At 47.1% G+C, this 26,421-nt stretch overlaps 1 long non-coding RNA gene and 1 other non-coding gene across 5 annotated transcripts in view; one reads left to right on the top strand and one right to left on the bottom strand.

Moving 5' to 3' along the window:
* Positions 1-26,421, top strand: part of LOC104005620 (uncharacterized) — a 103,150-nt gene that overhangs the window by 62,349 nt on the left and 14,380 nt on the right. For 2 of the 4 annotated variants that reach the window (XR_010155280.1, XR_001713435.3), the window contains 2 exons: positions 192-374; positions 19,739-20,142. This is a non-coding gene — a long non-coding RNA (uncharacterized LOC104005620). Of the gene's footprint in view, positions 1-191; positions 375-19,738; positions 20,143-26,421 lie in introns of those variants that run through there. The other 2 variants (XR_010155281.1, XR_008547013.2) reach the window with 1 other exon arrangement.
* Positions 25,117-25,280, bottom strand: LOC112208880 (U1 spliceosomal RNA). The gene has a single exon (XR_002943429.1). It is a non-coding gene; the product is annotated as a U1 spliceosomal RNA (small nuclear RNA).

Genomic DNA, 26,421 nt, shown 5'->3' with positions numbered 1-26,421 from the left:
AGGACATCCAGGTCCTCGGTGGCTTCACATTCATCCCACCCTCCATCACTGGGTTGGCCACAGGTGTTGTCATCCCCAGCCTTACTTTGTTCTCTTCCCTTCCTGTCATCCTCAACTTTTTTCTTCTTTTCTTCTTCTCTTCATTCACAAACATTTTATTGCTTCCTCCTTTTGCCCCTTCTTCCATCCAGATAGCAAGGAGGATGTACGGAAAGAGGAGAGAGAGGAAGCTAAAGAGAAAAGTAAATGAAACCAGAATGGCCTTCTCCCCAGGACCTCCATCCCGAGCCTTGCAGCGAGAGTGAAGAAGCATCTGAGCTGTCCTCCAGGGACGAGCAAGGAAAAGGATCCCCCATTTTGGGGAGAATCACGTGGTAAGATGAGCATTCCTATGGGAGTGGGGCCTTTCTCCTAGAATGTAAGCTCCAGGAGGGCAGGGACCATGTCCCCAGTCCATCCCTAAAGCCTGGTGTGGTGCCTGCACTCAGATATAGAGCAAAGAGTTGCTGAATGAATCAATGAGCAGAGCTCTTGCAGCTGGTGTTCTGAGTGATTTCTCCAATGAAGGCTCACTTTATTTTCAGGCTGCTAAAGACTCTGCTTCCTTAGCTTAGCTCCAGGCCAGCTGCAAAGACTCCCTAAGCTGGAGGCAGGAGGGGTGATTCTGTCCTGTGTAATCTTTTTAAGTGACTTCTTTGGAAAAGGCTTTGCATGCATTAAACACTGGGTTGGCAGAGTCTTAGGCATCTTTCAGAGGCAGTGTCAGGCAGCTGCTGCCAATAGGGACCACGCGAGGCTGGATGAAAGATGGATGAGGGATTATCTCCTCTCTGTGGAGCCAAGGAGGGACAGAGCCGAGGGCTGCTACCGCACAGTTCTCGGAGTGACCAGGCCCCTCATGGTTTCCAGAAAACACTGAGTGTTCCTCCTTCTCCCTCAGGCACAGTGTGGCCTTGCAATCAGGAACACAGATTTGATACCTAAATGCCTCAGCAACAACCCTACCACCTTCTCCTATTAGCTGTGTGACCCTGAGCAGGTTCTGTTCCCTCTCTGTGCCTCTGTCCTCTTCTCTGTGAGTTGAAACACTGACGGTGCTGCAGACTTAACGTTTTCACACGGGGTTCTGTTGTAAAGTCAGCTGGAAGTCCAAAGTACCCTTGAAAAATGCTTTAAATCACCCTTAAATTTGGTCTATGAGATTTTATATTATCTACAGCTCTTAGAGAAATTTCCAGGCCCACTAAAGGACCCAATGAGAAGTCTCTGGGAAGTCAAATCATTCTGTCTTCCAGACAATTACCATCCCCTGGCAGTGGCTGGTGGTGGAGTGAGGACTCCTCAGGTGTTCTTCTTGCCTGAAGGCTTTTCTCCATGCCAGTTTCATAGCTTCTATAATCGTCATACATGTGAATAACTGTTTTGTTTGGAATTGGAAAGATCAAAGAAAGAGTGGTGTTGCATGGGCTGGGGGTGGAGTGGGAGTTAGAAAACTTGAAAGCCTCAGAAATTTGTCCCATAGATTAAATGAGATACTGCATGGTCCATGTGTAGGGCAGTGGTTGGCTCAAAGTAAGTGCTTGATAAAAGATAGGTTTGGGTCTAACATTATTATTATTATTATTATTATTATTATGTCTTTGGAACCTCAATTCCACCTGGCCTATAATTATTTAGACAATGTAGTGGATGCTGTCAGTGCATCACCTGCGCTCCACCCTTGGGTCCCTTTGCCGTTTTCAGAAAGGCCAGCTCTCACTCCTGCTAGCCTGCACCTGAGTCTCTGTCGAGGGGGCTGTCCTCAGGCTGCTGCAGCCAGTGGAGAGTGGAAGTGCCTGGGAATTTATGGTCTACCCAGCTCCCTCACCCTGATCTTCCCAGTGGGGACAGCTCTGAGGCTCAAGCCACACTGTCCCCAGCACTCCCCTGCAGGATGGAGACAAAGGTACCCTGTATTTGTCTCCTTGTTCCCCAGTTCTATCACCCCACTTCCTAATAAGTCACTTTCACACGAACCCTCATTTCCCACTCTGCTTCTGGGAACTCGGTCTAAGAAAGAGAGGTGCTGGGATTTTCCATATTGTGTGGATGGAAACCAGTGTGAGGAATAGTGCGGAGAGGAGAATAGAGAAAAGAAGGAAACACTGGGAAAGAAAGGGACAGGGGGAATCAGAAAATGGGGTGGAGGTGACTTCAGGCATTATAGAAAGCACACCAACCCAGACTTGACAAATGGAGAAACTGAGAACTGAGGAAGAGGGGCTTGCCTGAGGGCTCATGACATTGCTAGACGCAGAACTTGGCTGGTACCTGGCTCACAAAGGTGCCCGGTATGTATTTGTAGAATGAGTGAATTGAATGGATAAGTGGCCAGGACTGCAGTCCTGTCCCGTGAGCCAACAGGCTCAGCTGAGGCTTCAGAGAACATTTTGCCCTGCAACATCTGCCACCCAGGTGCCTGACCTTCCCTGCAGATTAGTCTCTGGGTATCTGCTCCTTGCACACCTGGAGGCCTCTGGTTCTGGGGCGCCCCGGCCAAGGTCCCAAGGTGGGCACATCTATATGACCTTGTCATTGGCCCAAACACATGGGGAGGTTATCTCTTCTTCCTTCCTTCCTTTGCCACAAAGGCATTTCTCAGAGATGTCAGAGATCATCTGTCCTGAGCTCCTCAGACTTTCATCTGCACCCAAACCTCCCAGTTGTTTGAATGCAGGTTCTGATCCAGTGGGTCTGGGTGGGCCTGAGAATCTGTATTTTGAGCAAGCTCCCGGGTGAAGCAGGTGCTGCTCGTCCATGAACCACACTTTGCAAGGTTCTAGGAATGTGCCTTTGTTTGCCTCGCCCCCTGGTCTCCTTACCCACCCTTTAAGGCTCAGCTCAAATGTCACTTCCAACTCCCTCTTGAGTTCTCCTCATTTTTTTTTAACAGGAAGAAATCTTTTGCCATGTCACTTTTTCTGTGCCTCTTAGAACATTTAAAATATGCTCCTCATGGCATGGTTATTTACATCCTGGACTGTGAGCTCCTAAACGGGCTTTGCCTGATTTCATTTTGTAACCTTGTGGCACCTCTTTTGCTCTCTGGTACACTGTAGCAAATGGTCACTTGCCGGTGCCAGGCACTGGGCTCAGTCCCTAGTGAGCATTATCTGGATAATCCTCAAATAGTCTTGTGAGGTAGGTATGAGTATCCCGGGGCTCAGAGAGGTGAGGTGAATTGCCTGAGGCCACATAGCTAGTAAGTAGCCAAACCCGTGAAATCCATCTGTCAAGCCGGGCATGGTGGCACACACCTGTAGTCCCAGCTACTTGGGAGGCTGAGGCGGGAGGATCCCTTGGACTCAGGAGTTTGAGTCCTGTCTGGGCAACATAGCAAGACTCTGTCTCTAGAAAAATAATTTTAAAATATTAAAAAATCCAATGATTAAAGCCCAAGCTCTTATGCATTTTATATTTGTTAAAGGAGTGAATAAGTAAACAAATAAATTAATAGATGGATGAATGCGTATTTCAGATGAAAAAATTGATTCTGTGTAAAGTGCTCCACTTGAAAGCCCAGGAATGCACAGATTTTAATTTGAGATGGGACTGATTCTCCCCGAATCCCTCCTTCCTTTCAATCCCAAAATTTCCATGAAATTCTTATTCATAATTGAGACCCCACCCACAAAGAACAGGAAACTGACATATTCAGCCACAGCCATTACACTTCTCAACGCCCTCGGGTTTAGTCCCCAACATCTCATCTGTCACTAAATAGGATCTCCCTCCCCCAGAGTATGAAGGGAGAGCTCCCCGCCTCCTGGGGGTGGAGTGGGGGTGGGTGCTGGAAGGCAAAGCTGCCTTTTAGAAAAGCGCAGCGCTGATGTGGAACCAGGCAGCTGTTGGCCTTTATTTCACTGGAGCAGCTTACCTCAGATCATCTCCTCAATCACAGGCCCTTAAACAGCTTCTGACAATCAATTCATATCCCTGCTGCTGCTGCTACTGCTGGGAGGTGGAGGAAAAGAATTACCGTATTTGCCTGTGTATAAGCAGCAGCCTTCTGGTGGCCAGTGACTCCCTGGCATGAGCCAACCGGCTGCCCCGTGGGAGGACAGCACAGGCAAAGTAGCTGACATTGCATGGAGCCCTTGGCATGGGTCAGAGGCCCATGTAAGTCCTTTCAGGGCCTCATCTTGAATTTTCCCCACATTCCTGCCATTCTCCCTCACTCTGATTGGCACACTCCAGCCCCACTGGGCTTTCTCTGTACCTAAAATAGACCAAGTTCCTTCATGCCCCAGGGCTTCTGTACTTGCTGCTCCTGTTGGCTGAACAGCTCTTCCCCAGATCTTTGTCTGCCAGGCTTCTCCCCTCCAACTGGGTATCAGATCCCAGGTTACCTTCACAGACAGCCCCCCCCGACCACTTTGTCACGGGCAGCCTCCTCCTTCCTGCACCATTGTCCTGTTTTATTTTCTTCTGAATGCTTATCACTATTTGAAAGCCTGACTGTGTGTGGGTGCATGTGTGTGTTGGTCTGTATTTCCCCTTAGAATATAAACTCCATGAGTGCAGGGGCTTGTCTTGCTTACATCATCAGCTCCTACTACCATGCCTGGCAAATAGTAGTTGCTGCATGTGGCTTGCTGAGTGAATGAAGGCAGAGCCCCATAATAATCTCTATTGTGAAGGTAGGAAAGTTCAGAGAAGTTAAGTGACTTACCCAAAATCACACAGCAGATAGGCCAACCCAGATGTGTTTGATTGCAGAGAGAGAGAGGAGGTATGTAGTCAGACTCCCTCCCTGTCTGGGAAGGAAGGAATTGTGCCCAGGGTACCTAAGCATGAGTCCTTGTTTTCCTTCTTATCCCATTTTCTCATCTGGTCCTGAAAGAGTAGGTGACATAGTGGCTCACGTTTAATGGCTTTCTATGTATTATCCTGTTTAGTGCCCCAAGATATTTTTATCCCCATTTTTTGCGCAACTGAGCCAAGGAGGCAGGTCACCTGCTGAACCACATCAAATATCAGCTTGTTAGTGGCCAAGAGCAGGGCTTGCCACCCCCTCCCTGCTTTTCCACATCTAGGATTGTCTTTGTGGACCGAGCACTGTGGGGAAGCCAGATTATTCTTCTTAGGCCCAGCTTGCTAATGATGGGTGGTGGAGCAGGTGCTCTGCCCTAAAACAGGGGGCATGGGAATGGGGTGGGGGGTGAACAGAGTGTCTAGGGAGCCTGGGCTTAGATGGCAGGTCTGCTGCTCACAAGCTGTGTGAGTCTTCTCTCTGAGCTGCATTTTCTGCACAGCCTCACCTCGCAGGGTGGTGGTGAGGACTGAGTGAGATCAAGCATGGAAAGCTCAGCAAGTGCCCGGCACATGGAAAGCGCTCAGCAAACGGGAGGTGTGCTCAGACATCGGGCACATTGAAGCTGATTGCTGGACCCCTGGAATCACAGCATGGCAGGCTGGCTTCCTTGACTTCATTGCTGTGCCCCAGACCTCCCGGCCTCCTACTCATCCTCCAGGAATCCTCCTTCAGGGAGCTCCTGGGACCTGGGGTTAAGTGCCCCTTTCTGCTTCCAGGCTGAGCTTCTCCATTGGAGACATTTCACATCATCTATCTGTCTTTTTTGTCTCCACCTTCCCTGCTCAGTCTATTCCTCCAAGCCAGCACCTGACACATACATAGTAGGCCCTCCATAAATATGTGGGTAAAGAATATCAGAAAAAGGGAACAGCTTGGGCAAAGGCAGAGAAGCATGAGGAGGCATGCGTATTTGGAAAAGCAAGCCATTTGGGTGGGAGGTGGGTGGGAAGGTGAGGCTGAAAAGGCATTTGGGACCAGCTCACAGGGGCAGCTGGAGACCTACGAAGGAGTCAGGACCTGATGCAGGGGAGAATGATGAGGAGGCCAGTGAGTGGTGCAGATCAGAATTTAATAAGGCCGTGTGAAGGAGGACTGTGGGAGTCGAGGGATGGAGGGGAATGAAGGAGAGTAGATAGGAAACTGTTGCCAGCCAGGGTGATATTCAAAATATTTAACTACTGGCACCAGATCAATGAGACAACTGGTAGGTCATGAGCATCAACCAATCAGAAGCGGCTGGGTCAGGGCCTTGGAGGCCCCTGCTGCACTCAGCATTAACCCTTCAGTGGCTAGCCTGTGGCAATCTGTGGGATTCAAAAGAGGGCCTGAGTGGCCTAGGTGGGGGAAGCCAGGGACTCAGGCCGGTGGATATTTACCAACAGGTGACGGAAATAGTGCAGTACTTTAACAACGATGGTGGCCATATCAGTGCACACATGCTGATGGTCAGCCCTGGCTGGTGCCCCAGTCACGGAAAGGAAGAAGCAGATGTCTGTGAGATTGTTCAGATAACATTGACAGGAGAGCGTAGTGACTGCTTTGGTTCCCATATTGTTATAAGAAACCTGCTTTGTTCAGAGCTCTCTAGGGTGGGTGGAAGGGTGTGATGTCACCCCTTGACCATGTTGATTGTTTACTTCTGCCTGCTCAAATCCATGCCTCCTTTTCCTTTTTCTGGTACCAGCACCTCAGTCTTCTTTGGAGAAAAATTCTCCTCCTGCTTTTTTTTTTTTTTTTTTTTTTTTTTGCTCCTCACTGCAGCCTCGACCTTCCCAGGCTCAGGTGATCCTTCCACTTCAGCCTCCTGAGTAGCTGGGACTACAGGTGCACACCACTGGGCCCAGCTAATTTTTCTATTTTTTGTAGAGACAAGGTTTTGCTATGTTGCCCGGGCTGGTCTCGAACTCCTGGCCACTCAAGCTATCCTCCCACCTTGGCCTCCCAAAGTGCTGGGATAGCAGGCATGAACCACCGTGCCTGGCCATTCTCCTGTTTTTAGTCCATCTGGTTTCAGGGTGCAGTGTCACAGGTCTGGCCCATCAGCATTTCCATCCACTGGATAGAGCAACTGGTTCAGCAAGGGGGCTGTGATCTGGGTTGGCTCAGTGAGAGTCAACCCTAGGAATGTGATTGGAACTTCTGGCAGAAAGAAGCCACCTTTCTACTGAGACTGCTAAACTAGAGGATCTAAAGCTGGAGGGAACTTGCCTGAAAATGAAACCAACACAGATCAAAAAAGGGCTGAGCATCAGAATTCCTGACAAAAGAACTTAAGCCCCTGGATCCAGCAATGCCTGATGCCTACCCTTGACTTTTAAGTTACTTGAGGCAAAAAATTTGCTTTTTTTCCTGGAACCAGTTTGAGTTGGGTCTTCTAATACTTACCAATCCAGTACTCTCCCTTGTGAATTAGGGATTGAGACATAAAGACTGAAGCCTATTTATATTGGCTTAAACTAAGAGGCCACAGAATGCCAGGTTGGAGTGGCCATGTGCTCACCTGAGCACAAATACCGGAGACACAGAGAGAGGTCGCAGAGAGGAACAAAAATGAGACAGAGATGGAACAGATGAAAAGATAGAGGGGGAGATGAGAGACCATGTGGCTTCAGAAAAAATAGGAAAAGCCTTTTCTCTACCCCTGGGGTCTTAGTGGTCTCTGCTTCTGAACCTAAAGGGAGCCTGGCTACATTTCCTGCCCTCGGTTCTTCCCCCAGCTCTCATATCTTCCCCAAAACTGGCCTCCTGGACTTGAATTAGTTTGAGTGGATTTCTTGCCTTCAAATAATTCACAACCAACACAGCAGCTGATTGGATAGGAGAGACAGGGAACAGAAATATACCAAGGATTACATCAGAGATTACATCATGGGGAGAGGAGAGGGAGGAACACAAGGTTGTGGGTGGGGGTGACCCAGAATTAAAGTCTGTTAAGGCCTTTTTATGTGCCTAAAGCCAAGCCTGCTACAAATACTGCAAATTCTTCTCTCCTGGAAACCAAAAGTCCATGCAGCTCCAACAACCAGAATCCCGTGATCCTGCCCTGCATGGATGCTCAGAAGGTTGTTGGCCGGCACATGGCTGTATTTGTGCTGATCTGACCCTGGGGATTAAAGGTTTCACTTGCTCGTGCCCTCAGTCAGCGTGCTGGAGGGTCGCCATCCTCTTTTTGATGGCACCCCTTGCCTCCTCATTTCCATCTGCACCTGTCAATCTCACCACACTCACCAGCCTCTTCCTGGCCTCAGTCTCTCATGCCCTCCATCACTGGGTAAAGACCTAGTCACAGCCTCTGCTGCAGCCTTGTACATGTGCCCTGGGCACCACTGTTCCCACAGCCAGGGATGGTGTCCTTGTAGGTGCCTGTCATTCTCTGCCAGGGAGCTTGCTTTGGCCAGGAGCATGCCTGTGGGAGTGGGGTGGGCAGGCCAGAATGCTGGGGCATTGATGCCCCCAAGAGAGGCACTGGACCAACACCAGACAGGGGTCTGTGGGCAAATACACCAGTTTCTTCATTCCTTAGGTGGGACAATTCTGACTCCTGTTCTAGACTATCTCAAGGCATAGGGGAGGCCAGCCTAAGTTAAACTGATACATCCCTGCATCCAGTCATTGTCATTTCTCACCTGGCTTCCTGTCTGGCTGCGCTCTAGTCCATTCTCCAGCTGAAGGAGTTTTCTTTTCTTTTTTTTTTTTTTTGAGACAGAGTCTCGCTCTTTTGCCCAGGATGGAGTGCAGTGGCACCACGATCTCGGCTCACTGCAAGCTCCGCCTCCCAGGTTCACGCCATTCTCTTGCCTCAGCCTCCTGAGTAGCTGGGACTACAGGCACCCACCACCACGCCTGGCTAATTTCTTTGTATTTTTTTTAGTAGAGACGGGGTTTCACCATGTTAGCCAGCATGGTCCTGATCTCCTGACCTCGTGATCTGCCTGCCTTGGCCTCCCAGAGTGCTGGGATTATAGGCGTGAGCCATTGCGCCCGGCCAGGAGTTTTCTAAAATGCAAAATTGGCTGGGCGTGGTGGCTCATGCCTGTAATTCCAGCACTTTGGGAGGCTGAGGCGGGTGCATCACTTGAGCCAGGAGTTTGAGACCAACCTGGGCAACCTAGGGAGACCCCGTCTCTACTAAAAATACAAAAAAAATTAGCTGGGTGTGGTGGCATGCACCTGTCATCCCAACTACTCAGGAAGCTGAGGCACAAGAATCGCTTGAACCCGGGAGGCGGAAGTTGCAGTGAGCCGAGATCATACCACTGCACTCCAGCCTGGGTGACAGAGTGAGGCTCCGTCTCAAAAATACATAAGTAAATTAATTTAAAAATAATAAAATAAAATGCAAAATTAATCATTTCCCTCCTCTGCTCCCTATTGCTTTTAGGCAGTGTTTGAACCCCTTACATGGATGACAAAACACCCTGCTAGTCCCTTAGCAGGGTTGCTCGGCCAGCTGTCTCCTCCATCCCCCGCTCCCTTCTCTCACTCACAACTCCAGCCATATGCAATCATCGGAAATTGTCCTATGTGCAATGCTTGCCTTCAACCCAGGCCATTGCTGTGCTGTTCCCATCTCCTGGAATCTTCTCCCCCTTTCTCCTTTCCCAGTACCTTGGCCCATCCCATGCTGACTTCTGTCTTCAGGTCTCCTTCCTCTAGAAAGCCTTCCTGACCTCAGGCAGGGTTAGAGTCCATCTCTCCTTGCGTCCACAGAACTTTACTCTTGCCCTCCTCACCCTGGGGCAGAGCTGTCTCCTTATCTGCCCTTCCTTCTTGAGCCGTGGCTTTCAGCCCTGGTTGCACGTTAGAAACATCTGGAAGCCTTTACAAAATGCAGATACCTTGGCCCCACCATGGACTGATCACATCAGAATCTCTGCGGGTGGAGCCTAGTATAGGCTTTTCTTAAAAGCTCCCCAAGTGATCCCAATGTGCAAAACCACATTCTGATAGTATGATCTCACGAAGGCAGAGGCTGGGTTTTATTTATTTCATCTTCAGTTCCTGGTACATAGTAGGAGGTCCCTGATAAATGTTGGCTGTGGATATGAATGACAGCTACTGACATGCTGTCATCCTTCTGTGTCAGGTGCTGTTCCAAAGCAATCAATGAATAAACGAAAGAATAAATGAGTGAATGAATGTATCAGTGAATGAATGAATGAATAAAAGGCCCACCCACATGCAGCTGGGAACTAGAGGCTCCAAAAAAATGTCTGTCCCTCGAGATGTCTAATTGTCTAAAGGCAGTGAATAGCCTCTTGCCAAACTCCTAGCAGAGATTAAGTAGTCATCCAGCCCTGGGGCACGACCGTGGGTGGTCACTGCTGAGCTGCCAAGTCACCAGCAAGCAGGAGCAGCGGCAGCCACAAAACTGGAAACTGGAGTTGGGAGATGGGGGCTGGGAATTCAGGTAGGAAGGAGCCAACGGGCTCCTTATTTAGGAAGGAATTTGTTTTGGTGTTGCGGGTCGGGGGGGTTAAAATTCATTGTTTTTGAGGTTGCTGTGAAGAGTTGGGTCCAACCCAGCAGCATGGGGTTGGAGCAGGGTAATTGGAGGTTGCAGGGCCTGGATTTGCAGCTCTCCTCCCAATGAAAATACACTGGAAAGCAAAACAGAGAGGCTGGAAAATCGTCTCCCAGAGTCACTGGCAAGAATGAAAATATATGGCTTAATAAAAATGGCTGATTCAATTTCAAACAAGTGGCTCATACCCACCTCTAAATAGCTGCTGTTAAAATGCAGACTATAGCCCTGTTTTAAATGAGGCCTAAGGTAGGGGGGAAAAAGGCCTCTCTGCAGGGAGGGGCATGGATCTTTGCTGAGGCCTATTTCAGTCTGAAGTTTTTAAATGGAGTCAAAGCAAGGTATTGATGTTGCTTTAATTTTTTTTCCCTGTCTGCACAAAGTAGGCTGTAAATGGCATTAGCTGTAATGAGGTAACCCTCTATGCTCCCCGGGGTGGGCACCTGAGCAGGGGCCCCCACAGGACTGGCTGCCGCCCTGGGGTGCTTCATGGGGAAGGGCCACCTCCCTTTGTTCTGTCTCCATGGCCAGAATGAACCCAGGCGGAGTCGGGTGGCATTCAGACCTGCCCCCAGCCCAGCTGCCAGTTCCCTGTTATCTGAATTGAAGAGGTCAGAGGTTAAGTGAGAGATCAGAGTCCCCGGGTCAGGGAAAGAAAAACAAATCCCCGGGGCCTCCGCTGTGCTCTTGAAGCGTGTAGGCCGCGCCCTCCGGTGCAGATGGGGGAATATTTTATACCAGGCCCTGTCCTTTTCTGTTACCATGTAAATTGATTGACTTTTTTTCTTTAATCGAGTTAGGGGAATTTCATGGAGGGGAAAAAAAGGATTGCATGGGCATTTGAATCTTTGCTGAAGACCAAGAGTAGCAACTCCAGTTCCGGCCTCAGCTTCATGACAGGAAGCCGTCGTTGATTGTGGGCCTGTTTTCCTCTTTTCAAACAAGTCCAAGAGGTGATAAGGTAAAAAGGGATCGAGACACTCATGAATGTATTCAGAAACTAGGTGATCGCACCTGCTATCATGAAGAAGGGAGGCACATTTAAAAGCTTGTGTTTGGCTTGGCATGGTGGCTCACGCCTGTAATCCCAGCACTTTGGGAAGCCGAGGCAGGCGGATCATCTGAGGTCAGGAGTTTGAGACAAGTCTGGCCAACATGGTGAAACCCCGTCTCTACTAAAAATAAAAAAAATTAGCCAGGTGTGGTGGTGTTCACCTGTAGTCCCAGCTACTCAGGAGGCTGAGGCAAGAGAATCGCTTGTACCCAGGAGGCCAAAGTTGCAGTGAGCCGAGATCACGCCACTGCACTCCAGCCTGGGCAATAGAGTGAGACTCAGTCTCAAAAACACAAACGAAGGAAAAAAGCCTTGTTATTCTGTAGGTCTAAGAAGCTCCTCATCGTTCAGGCTCCTCAATCAGGAAGCAGTTTTGGATTCTTTACTGGGTTCTTAGCCCTGTGTAAAGAGCTGTAAGGGTTACTGAAGGTTAAGATAAGATAATGCCTCTCAAGGGGCATTTTATGTTGTTTTGGAGCCAGAAAGACTTCAGTTCATCCTGGCTCTGATAGTTCCTAGCCATGTGACCTTGGACTGACTCCTTGAAGCCTCTGTTTACTTATCTGTAATATGGGCGTAGTAGGCCCTCTGTCCTCACCACTTCAGTGTACTCTGGCACCTCCATTTCTTCCCCTGGGGGCTTTCTCAGGCTGCCGATGCCCACTTTGCCTGCCCTTGCAGGTGCCAGCAGTGCCCAGGAATTAGTGCCATTCCCACCTACACACAGCCCTCAACCGGCGTCTGGTGGGAATTGGTGAATAAGTACCTCAACTCCTTCACCCCCTGGGTACGGTGATTCTGAGACGCATTCTATGCCACTTCTCAGAATTTCCCCAGCGGGATTTGGCTCTGGTTTTCCCCCAGGGTGAACTTGACTGATAATACACCCTCCCTTCCATGACCTCCCCACTGACCTGCCCATGTTTCTTTAAACTGCCAAGTAAACCAGGTGCTCTGAGTCCCTGTCTCAGGGTTGCTTCCTCCGGGACTAAGACAATGGGATCATGAGAAGAAGAAGAAGGATGGTTGTGGGGATATTGCAATTGCTGAACAGTGTGAGAACATAGAGACTGCTGGGCACAGGATATGTCCTCAAATCAGTGATAACTATCATTCATAAGACTCAAAATGTACCTGAGAGACGACAGCGCTTTACATTGAGAAAGCAAAGCTGCACAGGATTGAGTAGTTTAGGCAACAGGCAATGTAGATATTAAGAGGAGAAAGGGGAGAGCTGAAAAGGAGAAACACTTACGTTAGGCCCCACGAAGAAAGCAGGGAAGCGACTGAGTTACACAGCCACATCCACGGGCACTGGAAGAGCACCTGGCTCGCCAAGGGTCCTCAGCGCTCCCTTTTAAGCTTTCAACACCCCTTGATGCTCCCCTCTTAGCATTGAGTCAAAGCTGGAATTCAATAACTATTTGAGGCTGGGCATGGTGGCTCACACCTGTAATCCCAGCTCTTTGGGAGGCCAAGGAGGGTGGATCACCTGAGGTCAGGAGTTTGAGACCAGCCTGGCCAACATGGTGAAACCCCATATCTACTAAAAATACAAAAATTAGCTGGGCATGGTGGTGGGCACCTGTAATCCCAGCTACTTGGGCGGCTGAGGCAGGGGATTGCTTGAACGCGGGAGGCAGAGGTTGCAGTGAGCTGAGATTGCTCCACTGCACTCCAGCCTGGGTGACAGAGCAAGACTCCGTCTCAAAAAATAATAATAATAATTAATAAATAAATAACTGAAAATTTGGCAAGTTTGAATAACATTTGTCTTTCTTGCACAATTTTAAGATTCTGAAGCGGAGGACAGGCTGTGTCTGTTCAGCATTGTATCCCCAACGCCCAACACACAGCCTAGTATATGTTAGGTCTACAATAAATGAGGAAACGGATATGTGAATGAATGACTGTCAAAGGAAGGGACAGGCATAGTTAAGAGCTAAGCCGAGCTAGTCTCGGAGCAGGTTGGAGCAGGCCAGCTGAAAGTCCTAGTGAAGGGCTTGGTTTGGCAGGAGTGGAAAAAGGAAGAATTGTAAAAAGGGAGGCTCAGGACAGGTTTCGGAGGGCTTTGGGTGCTGAGTTAGGAGTCTGGGCTTTTATTCCAACAGTAATTGGGAGCCATCAAAGGGCCTTGAGCTAGGAGGGAGATGACATGGTAGAAAAAGGATTTTGCTTTGTTTTTTTAAGAAGACTCTTCTGGCACTTTCCTTGGCTGTGATAAAGAGTTTTGATATCCCCTAATGCCAGTGGGTTTCTGGGAACTTGAATGAGATAATATATCGGCAGTGCCTAGCACAGTGCCTGGCATCTACTCATAGGATGCACCCAATAAATGCTAGTTACTGTTCTTGTATGAAGTGTAAATAAAATACTTTATTAGTGTTTTACAAAAGAGATTGTAAATAGAGAAGAGCAGAAGGCTATAGCCTGAGACCAGAGGAAAGTGGTCACCTACACCTGGGAAGGAGTGGCTGGAGAGAGGGAAGGTGTTGTGGACACTGTAGTGTGCTGCCCAGATCCCCTTTTGGGGAGCGACTGATTCCCCCAGCTGCTGGCAATGCTGTTGGAATGAATGGCCCGTGGCTAAATAACACCACCTTGCCCAAAGCCTTGCCTACTTCCAGGGAGCCCACCCCCAGCGACTGATCAACCGGGTGTGTAAAGACCTGATTCTTTTGCTCCAACTCGGTACCCCGAATGCCTGTCCCTGTGGAGCTGGCTGAGGCCGTTGCTGAGACTATTTCACAATTCAGCTTCTCCCTCCCAGTCCTGCTTCCCTCTGCTCCCTCCATGGAGTGATGCTGAGAACACTCCCTGATCATCTCCATCTTAGAGACAGCTTCCCAGGAAAGTCAACCTGCGGCAGGAGAGCTAGGTAGAACAAACAGCGCCATGGAGACCTAGGCAGGAGAGCTGTCTAGAAGGAGGAGGTGAGTGAGAAGACCATATTGAAATGGGAAAAGTTCCCTTGTCCCCTTCACAAGGTGTGTGTGGCTCACTTCTTCAGTGCCCCGCTGCTCAAACCTCTAGGGGGAGCAGGCAGATGGGCAGACTGTGGGGCTCCCATCCCAAGGCAGCATCTAGGGGTGAATACTTATAGCTCCTGAAGCCCCAGTGGGTGTGTGTTACGGGGTGCTCTTTTAGTTTTGCCATTTGCAGGTGGCTTGTGTTAGTCAGCTCTATTAGACCCCCTGCCTTATCACAAGGACAGAGGGCTTTCTGTATCCCAGGGTTTCTTGCTTTGGTGTACTGGAAGAATCGGATCACATGTGGGCTTGGAGAATGAGTGCAAGGTTTTATTGAGTGGAAGTAGCTCTCAGCAGATGGGGGAGCTGAAGGGAGATGGAATGGAAAGGTGGTTTTCCCCTAGAGTCAGGCCGCTCAGCAGCGGGGCTCCCCTCCAACTGCCCCAGCCAAACTCCATGTTGTTGTGCTGGTCGATGGCCTGCCAGCCTGCAGGTGCCTGTCAGTGTGCTCCTGACGTCCAGCTGCTTGTGTGTTCTTCGGCTGGTGTGCTATTCTCAATGGCTCAGCTACTTCTTGTGTGCATACCCACTAAGGTCTCGGGTTTATTTACAGCACAGGATCGGGGTGTGGCCGACCAGGGTGGTCTTGGGAAATGCAACATTTGTCATGAAGGCAGGAGTGCCTGTCTTCACCTAGGTCCATAGGCACAGGCTCGGGGGTGGAGCCGTAGCCAGGCACCATGCCCTTCCCTTCCCAGCACTTCCCTGCCCATCTTCCATATCAAAATGGTGCCATGAGAGCAGGAGAACAAGATCTGAGAAAAGGCCACTGGATTCAGCAACTAGGAAGCCGGCATGAGCCCAGTGCATTCAATGAGTCCAATTAATGGCAGAGGCTGAAAAGGTGATGCTGGAGTGAAACAAAGACCGCAGGTGCAGAGAGTCTAGAAATTAGGCTAGGAAAGAAGACAAACTGTGAGAAGACAGCCTGAGAAGTGCCCGGGTCCTGTCACGTAGCCTCTGGATCTGGCTTATTTTGTTAAAAACAACCAAGGATTCCCATCAGAAAACCCTCCGACCACATGTTCAAGAGACACCAAATATCTCTTTAACCGTGAGACTTTAAAAGGGCAATTTGTTTTTTGAGGATCTAGAATGCAAGCCTTAGGGATGTCATTTCCCCAGCACTGAAAACACTGCAGCAATCTCGATACTGGGCATTTTGTAAAATGAGAATCACTGTCCACCCTGCTAAGCCTCTCGCACTCTCCCTCCTCCTCCAAGGACTCTTCAGGGTCTGCTCTTTGAACCCCAGTCCTATGCCTCTTCTCTTTTGGCCTCCTTTGGCACAGATTATTTCAACAAATAGTTATTGAAACCAACAAAATGACATCAAGTCAAAAGCAGCTCATTGAAATTCTTTTCCTCCTCTACTTCCACCCCCACTCCCCAGGCTGGGACAAAGAAAGCGTGGAATATATTCAGAGCCCACCAGCTCTCAGACAAAACTGGCCTCCCCAATTTCCTGGTGGACTGTGGCTGATTCCCACCCTAGTGCTGTGTCCCCCACCTCTTCCAGGGTCCTCTCCTAAAGATGCATATGTAAAGTGTGGCCCTCCTCAGAAGAACCCAGGTTCTGGGGTCCTCAGACCCAGGCTTCTCTCTGGGTTGAAAACAAAGTCCAGATGCCCACTCACTGCTGATGGGAACACTAAATGGTGCAAGCACTTTGGAAGGCAGTTTGGCAGTTTCTTAAAAAGTTAAACTTACCATTTGATCCAGCCATTATACTCTTAGATATTTACCCAAGAGAAAGGAAAGTTGATGTCCATGCAAAGACCTGCACAAGAATGTTCGAATGTCTATAGCAGCTTTATGTGTGATTGCCCCAAACTGAAAACAATCCGAGTGCCCTTCAATCGCTAAATGCGTAAACAAAACGTTGTGCATCCATACAGTGTCCTGCTACTCAGCAGTCAAAAGGAGTAAGTTACCGATGCTGACAACAGTACAAAACTCTAGAAAATGGAACCTAATCTATAGTGACAGAAAGCAATGGTTGCTCAAAGGGGAGATTGGGAAGAGGTGGAAAGGAAGGTATGTTAGTCTGTTCTCACACTGCTGATAGAGACGTATTCAAGACTGGGTAATTTATAAGAAAAAAGAGATTTAATGGACTCACAGTTCCACATGGCTGGGGAGGCCTGACAATCATGGTGGAAGGTGAAAGGCACATGTTACATGGCAGCAGGCAGAAGAAATGAGAGCAAAGCAAAAGGGATTTCCCCTTATAAAACCATCAGATCTCATGAGACTCATTCACTACCACGACAACAATATGGGGGAAGCTGCCCCCGTGATTCAGTTATCTCCCGCGTGGTCCCTCCCACAACACATGGGAATTGTGGAAGCTATAATTCAAGATGAGATTTGGGTGGGGGGCACAGCCAAACCATATCAGAAGGATTAGAAGACGCACAAGGAAACTTTTGGGGGGAATGGCTATGTTCATTACCTTGATTGTGGTTATAATCACGCCGATGTATGAATAAATCAAAACTCATTGTATTGCATGCCTTAAATATGTGCAGTTTACTATATGTTAATTATACCTCAGTAAAGCTGTTCAAAAAAAATTTTTTTAAGCAAAGTCCAGGAGAAGGAAGGCACCATGGCTTAGTTTAAGGGTAAAATCTTTCTCACAAAGAAAGTGCTCTGTTCCTGGGTTGACATGAGCTGACATTTCAGCCTCTACTTCCTGGACATTGGACCAGGTGCTATATTGTTGGAATCACCCCTGCGATTTTATTTTTTTATTTTAAAAATGAAGACAGGATCTTGCTGTGTTGCCCAGGCTGGTCTCAAACTCTCAGGCTCAAGCAATGCTCCCACTTTGGTCTCCCAAAATGCTGGGATTACAAGCATGAGCCACCACACCCAGCCACCCCTGCCAGTTTAGAACTGAGTAGATTTGCTTTCCACTTGATTCCTGTATTCCAAAAAACCAAGCAAAGAATAGTTAGGAAATATTAGGTTTGGTGAACAAACAGTGAAAGGTGGGTCATATTTAAGAGAAAAGAGGAACTGTCTCTATTGGTCAAATTCCTAGAATTTGCCATATGGTCACAATTAAATTGGGGCCAGTGTGGTGGCTCACATCTGTAATCCCGTGCTTTGGGAGGCCAAGGGAGGAGGACTGCTTAAGCCCAGGAGTTTGAGAGCAGTATGGGAAACCTGGTGTGACCTTGTCTTTACAAAAAATTTAAAAATTAGCTGAGCTTGGTGGTGTGCACCTGTGGTCCCAGCTACTCGGGAGGCTGAGGTGGGAGGATCGCTTGAGCCTAGGAGTTCAAGGCTGCAGTGATCTGTGATCACTCCAGCCTGGGTGACAGAATGAGATCCTGTCTCAAAAAAACAAAAAACAAAACAACAACCAAACCTAAATTGGGCTTATTTGTAAATGTGACTCTTTCCCTAAATGTTTAGAAGCATTCATTTACTCTTTTCAAAAGAAATGTATATGTATGTTGCTTTAAGTGAATGCATGACATTTATTGTATTGATGAACCATGATTTATTTGGCTTTCTTCAGTAACCTTCTTGTTGGATGTTTAGGTTATTTCCAATGTTTTACTGTTATATATCATAGCAGACAATTTGGTCAAGAGCAGTTTGGCTGGAAGCAAATTGATCAAGCTGTCAGTATGGTTGGAATGCTGAATTCGTTGATAATGAAAATTCTCAGTCACTATGTTTATACAAAAAGGAAATTTTTGTTTGCCAAGGGGAAATTTTGCCTGGAATGATATTCCAACTCTTTAAGCATCTTTCAGCAAAACAATCATTTAAAAAAAAATCTAAAGTTTTGTTTTCTTCTTTTCAACACCTCCCTATTTCCAATCAATTATGCCCTGGTGGCTGGGTGCAGTGGCTCACGCCTGTAATCCCAGCACTTTGGGAAGCTGAGGTGGGCGGATCACTTGAGGCTAGGAGTTCGAGACCAGCCTGGTCTATAGTCAGTGTGCTGGTTAGTAGGCCCAGTGTTAGTAGGGTAGTGGATTTAAAGTGAAATCGTATAGCTAGGCCGGATGTTATTAGGAGGGCTGAGAGAGCTCCTGTTAATGGCCAAGGGCTGGGTTTAACTATGTGGTAGGCGTGTGTTTGATGGGTCATTATGTATTGTCGTGTAGGTAAAGTCTTACTAAAAGTGTGAAGACTTAAGCTTGGATGAAGGCAACAGCGAACTCAGCCTGGCCAACACGGCAAAATCTCATCTCTACTAAAAATACAAAAATTAGCCAGGCATGGTGTCAGCGCCTGTAATCCCAACTACTTTGGAGGCTGAGGCAGGAGAATCACCTGGGAAGCAGAGGTTGTGTAAGCCAACATTGTGCCACTGCATTCTAGCCTGGGCAACAGAGTGAGACTCTGTCTTTAAAAAAACAAAAAAACCGCTCTGGTTTGGGATTAGACTAACAAGGAAGCAACTGAAGCAACTATCGCCTAAAAGATGGAAACGACCCTAGTGTTCACCATTTCATGTCTTGGATAGAATGCTCAAAATTTTTGATATGTGCACTAGTGATTGAAAAACTAATCCTGGTTCAATTTGCCAAATTAATACTTTCAGGAAAACATGGCTAAGAAAACAGAGGAAGAATCAGTTACGGAAAATAAAGCCTCTCCGGACTTTTTTTTTCTTCGGTGCAAGTAAAGTTCCTAGTATTATCCCTATTCAGGTAGAGGGGAAAAAAAAAAAAAAGGTAACCTCTGGCACCCGGGAACCAGTGTGATACTCACAGCAGGGCCATGGTGTTCTGCTGTTGGACAGACACAATCTCACAGAACACAGACAAGGTCACTCTGCAACCAGGATAAAGTAAACTGAAAAGAAGGTCATTGTGTAACCCATAAGATACCAAACATCTCTTTTTCTCACCAAACACGAGTGACTGTTGCTTCTTTGTCAATTACAGCTTTATCCTTGATTTAGTTTGCCTTCCGTATACGTAAGACTTATTGTGATACTGAATTCTAGAATTGTGGCTGCTTTCTGAGAGGACTGAATCTAGAGTGAGCTTGTTTCCTTAAGCCTTCCGCCAGATCACTCAACCAAAGCCCAAATCCTGTGCTAGATTCTTTCTAACACCCTCTACGGAAACTACCACAGTTCCCCATGGTATTCATGCTCTCTAGTTTCTACCAGTAACAAAACCAACTTGTTCAACAACAGGTGTGTTCCTGGGTGGTCTTTGGCTGAAGGGCATTGACAAGGTTCTTTAATTCTTTGTTCCTTTTATTTGTTTTCTTTCAATAGCGAGGCTTTCTCTTTTCAGGCAAAACAGGAAAACCAGACCAGCAGAGAGGAGAGAGACCAGCAATCAGACCCTCCCAGAGACAATCATTGTTAACATATTGGTGCGGACCTTTCCTAATTTCTTTTCTATAGATATGTTATAATTTTCCTCTTTAAAAATAGAACCAAATTATTCTATTTTGTAGTTGATTTTTTTTTCCAACTTATGACAGCGATGGTTAAATTTTATGCGTTACCTTGGCTAGGTTATGGTGCACAGTTGTTTGGTCAAACACCAATCTAGATGCTGCTATGAAGGTATTTCACAGAAGTAATGCGCATCTACAATCAGCTGACTTTAAATAAAGGAGATTACCTTTGATAATGTGGGTGGGCTTCATCCAATCATGTGAAGGTCTTAGAGCCAAAACTGAGGTTTCTTGGAGAGGAAGGATCATGGAAATCTTCCTCAGTTTCCAGCCTGACAGCCTGCAGATTTCAGACTGGGATATAACATCAACTGTTGTCTGGGTTTCTAGCCTGCCAGCCTACCCTACAAACTTCAGACTTGGCAGTCTCCGCCAATCATGTAAGCCAATTCCTTAAAATCTCTCTCTCTCTTTCTGAATTCTGTTTCCCTGGAGAACACTGATGGACATAATGACCACCTTTTGATGTAAACAGAGGCAGACAGCTCTATCCTGTCTCTACCATATCCCTTAAAATGAGGCACACCCATCGTATGCCTGCGCTGTCCTTTAACCAACTCCCTATTGATAGACATAAAACAATTTTTTTCTTCTTATTATTAGCAGACCAGAGCATATTTAATTGTCTGAAAGGGAATTAGAAATTTTAAAAGTAGAGGAGAATGAAATCCCCCAAATTCTGAAAGATACTTAACTTTTTTTTTTTGTCTAAAGGAACAAAAAGGTCATAAAGCTACTCCACAGGGGATCGAAATTACCTGCACCCATGACTGCAATATTCTTTTCAACCAAATTGTCACAGAGACTACACTGCTATTGCCACCACTGTGTTTTCAACCAAATCCAATGAAGCCACTGTAAACGAGGCTATGATAGGACATTCTTGTAATTAAATTTTTTGCACACATCCTGAAAATATTTCCTTACATTAAATTCTCAGAAGTGGAATTGCTGAGTCAAGCAATCTGCACTTTTAAAGCTTGAGATCTATAATTGTCCCCTTGGGATTAATTCCAATTCATGTGTTTATTAGATAAAGTTTTTGAGCACCTCCTATATATATGCTGGAGTGTGCCAGGCCTGGAAAACAGAGACAAATAAGCTATATCCTTGGCTTCAAGGAGCTCATGGCCTCTTTCAGTTGCCTTTCTGCCTAGCACAATGAGCCAACAGAAGGCTCTCAATACATATTTGTTAAATAAATAAGTGGATGAATGAATAAATGAATGAATGCATATCAGTTGGCTTTTCGTGTGTAGCAAACTACCTTATCATAGGCTTAAAATGACAAACAGTTATTATTTTTTATGATCCCATGGGTCGGTTGGGTGGTTCCTCTTGTGTGGGGTATGTGACTGATCTCCATGGGCAGCTGGTGGCTCAGCTGGGGCTGTATGATCTAGTATGGCCTCACTCACCTATCTGGCATTAAGCAGGCTAACTGGTCCTGAAGGGCTTCAGTTGGGAGGACTCATCTCTGCTCCAGGTAGCCTCTCATCCTCCAGGTGGCTAACTCAGGCTTGTTCATATGGTGGACTCAGGGTTCCAACGAGCAGCAAACAAGGGCAAGTGCCAAGGTACAGTACTATTCAAAGCTCTACTTGTGGGGCTGGGCACAGTGATTCATGCCTGTAATCCCAGCACTTTGGGAGGCTGATGTGGGCAGATCACTTGAGCCCAGGAGTTGGAGACCAGGCTAGGCAACATGGTGAAACTCCGTCTCTACAAAAAATAGAAAAATTAGCTGGTCATGGTGGCCTATGCCTGTAGTCCCAGCTAATTGGGAGGCTGAGGTGGGAGGATCACTTGAGCCTGGGAGGTTGAGGCTTTAGTGAGCTGAGACTGTGCCTCTGTACTCCAGCCTGGGCGACACAGTGAAACCCTGTCTCAAAAAAAAAAAAAAAAGAAATCTCTACCTGGGCCACATTTGCTGCTTTCCCATCAATCGAATCAAACCTCACAGTAAGCCCAGAGTGAGTATAGAAGGGTGTGGACCTAGGGTATGGCTCTCGGGAGGAAGATTCAGCGGCATTTTGGCAGTCTGTGCAGAAAAGGTGTGCCTTTGCTTCTAAGCTCATGGCCTGTGTCCATTTACCTAGATGTTTAAGTGGGAAACTTGGTTCTTTGTTTTTGAAATTACACTTTGAACCCTGAACTTTTCCGCTACATATGTTTAGCTCTGCCTTCAAAGAAATAACCCAGTGTGTGTGATTCCGGAGGCCGTGGCTAAGAAAACCGTTTCTGGGGCCTCAAATGCATGTTCACCACCGTGTGCTTTGACCTTTTCCTTCACAAGTGTGGCGAATGATAACTCATTGTTGCTGAAGCCACTGGTGACTTATCTGATCTCTCCTCACGAGCACAGATAAAGTTCAATCTTTACCCTGGTCCCGCATCACATAGCCTATTGGCACTTCATTTGCTCAGCACTTGGAAGGTGACTGAATGTAAAATTCCTTAGCATCAATTAAACATTTGGCTCAGGATAGCAATGTGAGAGACCTTTTGGGGCAAAAGGGGTGCCTGTCATTAAAAAAAAAACTGTGCCGGTTTTCAAAGAACAGTTGCTGAAAGATCCCTTTACTACCACTTCTAGCCTGGAAATCTCTGCCTGCTGTTAAACACACGTGGCATGTTCGAAATGGGAGAAAATAGCTGGTAGAAATCTCTTGCATTCTTTACTTGAGAGGGCACAGAGGTTAATTTGGGAAATAGTTCTCTAATGGAAGCCAGATTGGGGAAAGTTAGGAAACAAATTTAAAAATCTCCAAAGTAAGTGAGAAAGATGCTTTATTTATTTATTTTGCATTCAAGATAAATAATCATTTATCAAAATTTTGGTGTTTTGTTTGTTTGTTTTTTGAGAGGGACACATTTTTATGGCATGGGCCACCACGTGCATGGGGCTGTCTCGGTCAGTTAAATGAATAGGATGATCTTAATAGCTGCAATTTATTCTCCCTTTGGGGACATCAGGTTCAGAAGACCATTCTATAAGCTGTTTATTCTGGCGTATTTGATTCTGAGAAAGTCTTTTGACGTTTTCATATGGAAAAGCTTCCCTGCGAATGCAGATTCAGCCAAGTTTACCCTCTAAATTCTTCCCTTTCCTGTTGTCACCCACTCCACAAACACCACACACACACATACGCACACACTGAGACCCCACACACATTTGTCTTGTTGCCTTAGGAACAGTGTAGAACAGTGCTTCTCAAATTATCTGGGCATAAAAGGTCAGTTTTTGAGATTTCTTTTTTTGTTGTTTGAGACAGAGTCTTGCTCTGTTGCTCAGGCTGGAGTGCTGTGGCACAGTCTTGGCTCACTGCAACTTTCAGCTCCTGGATTCAAGCGATTCTCATGCGTCAGCCTCCCAAGTAGCTGGGGTTACAGGCGCCCGCCACCACTCCCAGTTAATTTTTGTATTTTTAGTAGAGAGGGGCTTTTGCCATGTTGGCCAGTCTGGTCTCGAACTCCTGACCTTAAGTGATCCACCCGCCTCTGCCTCCCAAAGTGATGGGATTACAGGCATGAGCTACTGCACCCAGCCAATGTTTGAGATTTCTAATCCATTGCAGACCAATACAGTAAAATACAATTGACATAATTTAATGGAAAAAAATAAAACCAAGGCATACAAAATACGAGCTCAGTGTTTTTTATTATTAGATTCAGCAGACATAAAATCATTCAGTTAAAGTGCTTTATAAGTTTTGAAACACACTCAGTGTCTGTATTTAATTTGTTGCAAATCGGTAATAGCCAGTGGACAAGCAGTACCAGTTGGTGGCCCCCACTTACACAGCACCTATCTAGAACAACCCCATTTCAGTGGCCAACCAAGTGCCTAGCAAACGTCCATCAGCATACTCATCCGCATATCATTCACACATTTATCGAGCCTGTGTTCCACACTGGGAGCTCTGTGAGACACAGGTAAAACTACAAACCCATCCCTGGCTGCTGTGATTGGGGAGCCCACGGGTAGCATCTCACCCAAGTGTCAGGGGTCAGGCAAGGCCAGCTAGAGGAGGTGGCATCTAGGCAAAGTCTAGAGAAAGGAGGGAAAATGGGTTACGTGAAAAGAGGGGTTTGGGAAGGTGAAGGGGCAAAAGGAAGAAGTCCTTTCCAGGTAGAGGCAACTGTATTTGCAGATGTCTTGGACTGTTAGAGGCGCAGCAGGTAATTCTTTTTGCCGGGATGCAGAATTGGAGGAAAGGAGAGACGGAGCTGGGGCTGGAGAGCTGGGGCCTTGGTGGGAGCTTTGATGTTGTGTCAAGGAGTAAGGGCTTCCTCCCGGAGAGCACAGGGAGCAGCTGATGGCCTTGGTGGAGAAGCCCCCCATCAGTACATGTGCATTTAGGAGGCTTCCTGTGACTGCTGTGTGGAGAGGCTGGAGGCCAGCTATGAGGAGCACAGCCTAGACAGATGCAGAGCCCACAGGGCCCTGAGATAGATTATTTGCAAAAGAGAAAGAAAAGAGACTGGGCACAGTGGCTTATGCCTGTAATCTCAGCACTTTGGGAGGTTGAGGCAGGCAGATCACTTGAGGACAGGAGTTCAAGACCAGCCCAGCCAACATGGCAAAACCCCATCTTTACAAAAAATAGAAAAATTAGTTGGGTGTGGGGGCACGTGCCTGTAGTCAGCTACTCTGGAGACTGAGATATGAGAATTGCTTGAACCTGGGAGGCGGAGGCTGCAGTGAGCCGAGATCGTGTGACTTCACTCCAGCCTGGGTGACAGACGGAGACTCCATCTCAAAAAAAAAAAAAAAAGGAAAAAAAAAATAGGGAGAGAGAGAAGAGAGGCTTCAAGGAAGCTCTTGAACACAGAACAATGTAGCGTGTGGGTGTGGGTGTGGGTTGCCCAAAGCTGGCCCAATGAAAAATGGGGTTGAGCCAACCTTCAGGCCAGAGCTTCCTCTACTGCCGGCCTGGCACCATTCATGAACCAACACACAGCCCGGATGGATAGCTTTCCTGGGCCTTCCTTTTAAAAAGGGTGAGTTCTCCTTCATCGAAGTTATAGGAAAGCAATAGAGACTTGACTGAAAGAAAAGGATTCACTCCACACCACATTGGAGAAACAAGCTCAGAACAATAGGTCTGCAATTCTCAAAGTGCTAGTTCTTGCCTTTTGGATTTTTTTGTTTGTTTTTAGTTCAGTGGAATTTTTATTTATTTATTTTTTAATTTTTATTTTTTAGTAGGGGAGAACATGAACGCAGTCCCCTACCACCAGAAATTATGCAGTCGAGTTTCCCACATTTGGGGAAATTGCATGAGTCAGCACATCTGGAGTGCAACGGATAAGGCTTGCCCTAGGAAAACCACTTTCATGATCATAGTATCTCCTCTGTCAGGTAGTTAAATTTTTTAGAGACAGGGTCTCACTATATTGCTCAGGCTTGAGTGCTGTGGTATGATCATAGCTCACTGCAGCCTCGAATTCCTGGGCTCAAGGATTTCAAATATCCTCCTGCCTCAGCCTCCAGCCTCCAGGGACTATAGGCTTGAACCACTGTGCCTGACATTAAAAACAAAACAAACAGAAAAACAAATAAAAAACAGCAGCAACTACCCAAAGCTCAGCGTTTGATGTTTGTAACACATGCCTCATCTCTGAGAGGCATGAGATGAGAAGTAACCTCATCTCTGTCTTTGTTGCCCGATGGACACGATGACGGAAGTGCAATGTGTTTGATGCTGAAATCACACAACATATTGCCATCATCAGTTAAATGATGAATCTAGTACAAATTATTTGGTGTTCAGGAGGGAGTTGAACCAGATTTTGTGGATGTCTCTAATTTTAGATGACAAGGGAGCAATGTTTGGGAGTTTTCAAGGTAGCCAGGCAGAAAGGGAGGTAGTGTGATTTTCACAGGTGGACCCCAGGTCCCCTCTTTCCTCTGGGGAACATCAAGGTACTTACAGGCACCACAAAATCCAGAAGAGCCTGGGACTTGAGAACAGAGCCAGAGTGTGCCCTTCTTTTCTTTTTCTTTCTTGCTTTTTTTTTTTTTTTCACACACAGAGTCTGTCTGTGTCTCCCAGGCTGGAGTGCAGTGGCACAATCTCACCTCACTGCAACCTCCTCCTCCCAGGTTCAAGTGATTCTCCTGCCTCAGCCTCCCAAGTAGCTGGGGCTACAGGCGTGTACCACCATGCTCAGCTACTTTTTGTAGTTTTAGTAGAGATGGGGTTTCATCATTTTGGCCAGGCTGGTCTCAAACTCTTGGCTTCAAGTGATCTGCCTGCCTCGGCCTCCCAAAGTGCTGGGATTACAGACATGAGCCACCACGCTTAGCCCCGAGTGTACCCTTCTGCTGCCATTGTTTCAGGAGCAAATTCAGTTAATTGAAGGACAGTCCTCGGGGTCAGTTCTCAGGCTAGAGTTAGCACCCTGGGAGGATGGTGGATGGGGTGGAGAGAGGGGCTTTTCTAGCTAAATGTAAGCAATGGGCCTGTTCTTTAAATATCCTTACAGCTGGATTTCAGTGTCTCACCCC

This window comes from Pan troglodytes, chromosome 2 (assembly GCF_028858775.2).
Source record: "Pan troglodytes isolate AG18354 chromosome 2, NHGRI_mPanTro3-v2.0_pri, whole genome shotgun sequence".
Taxonomy (NCBI): Eukaryota; Metazoa; Chordata; class Mammalia; order Primates; family Hominidae; genus Pan; species Pan troglodytes.
The sequence above is the reverse complement of the archived record's forward strand: the minus strand, read 5'-3'. Positions and strand labels throughout refer to the sequence as shown.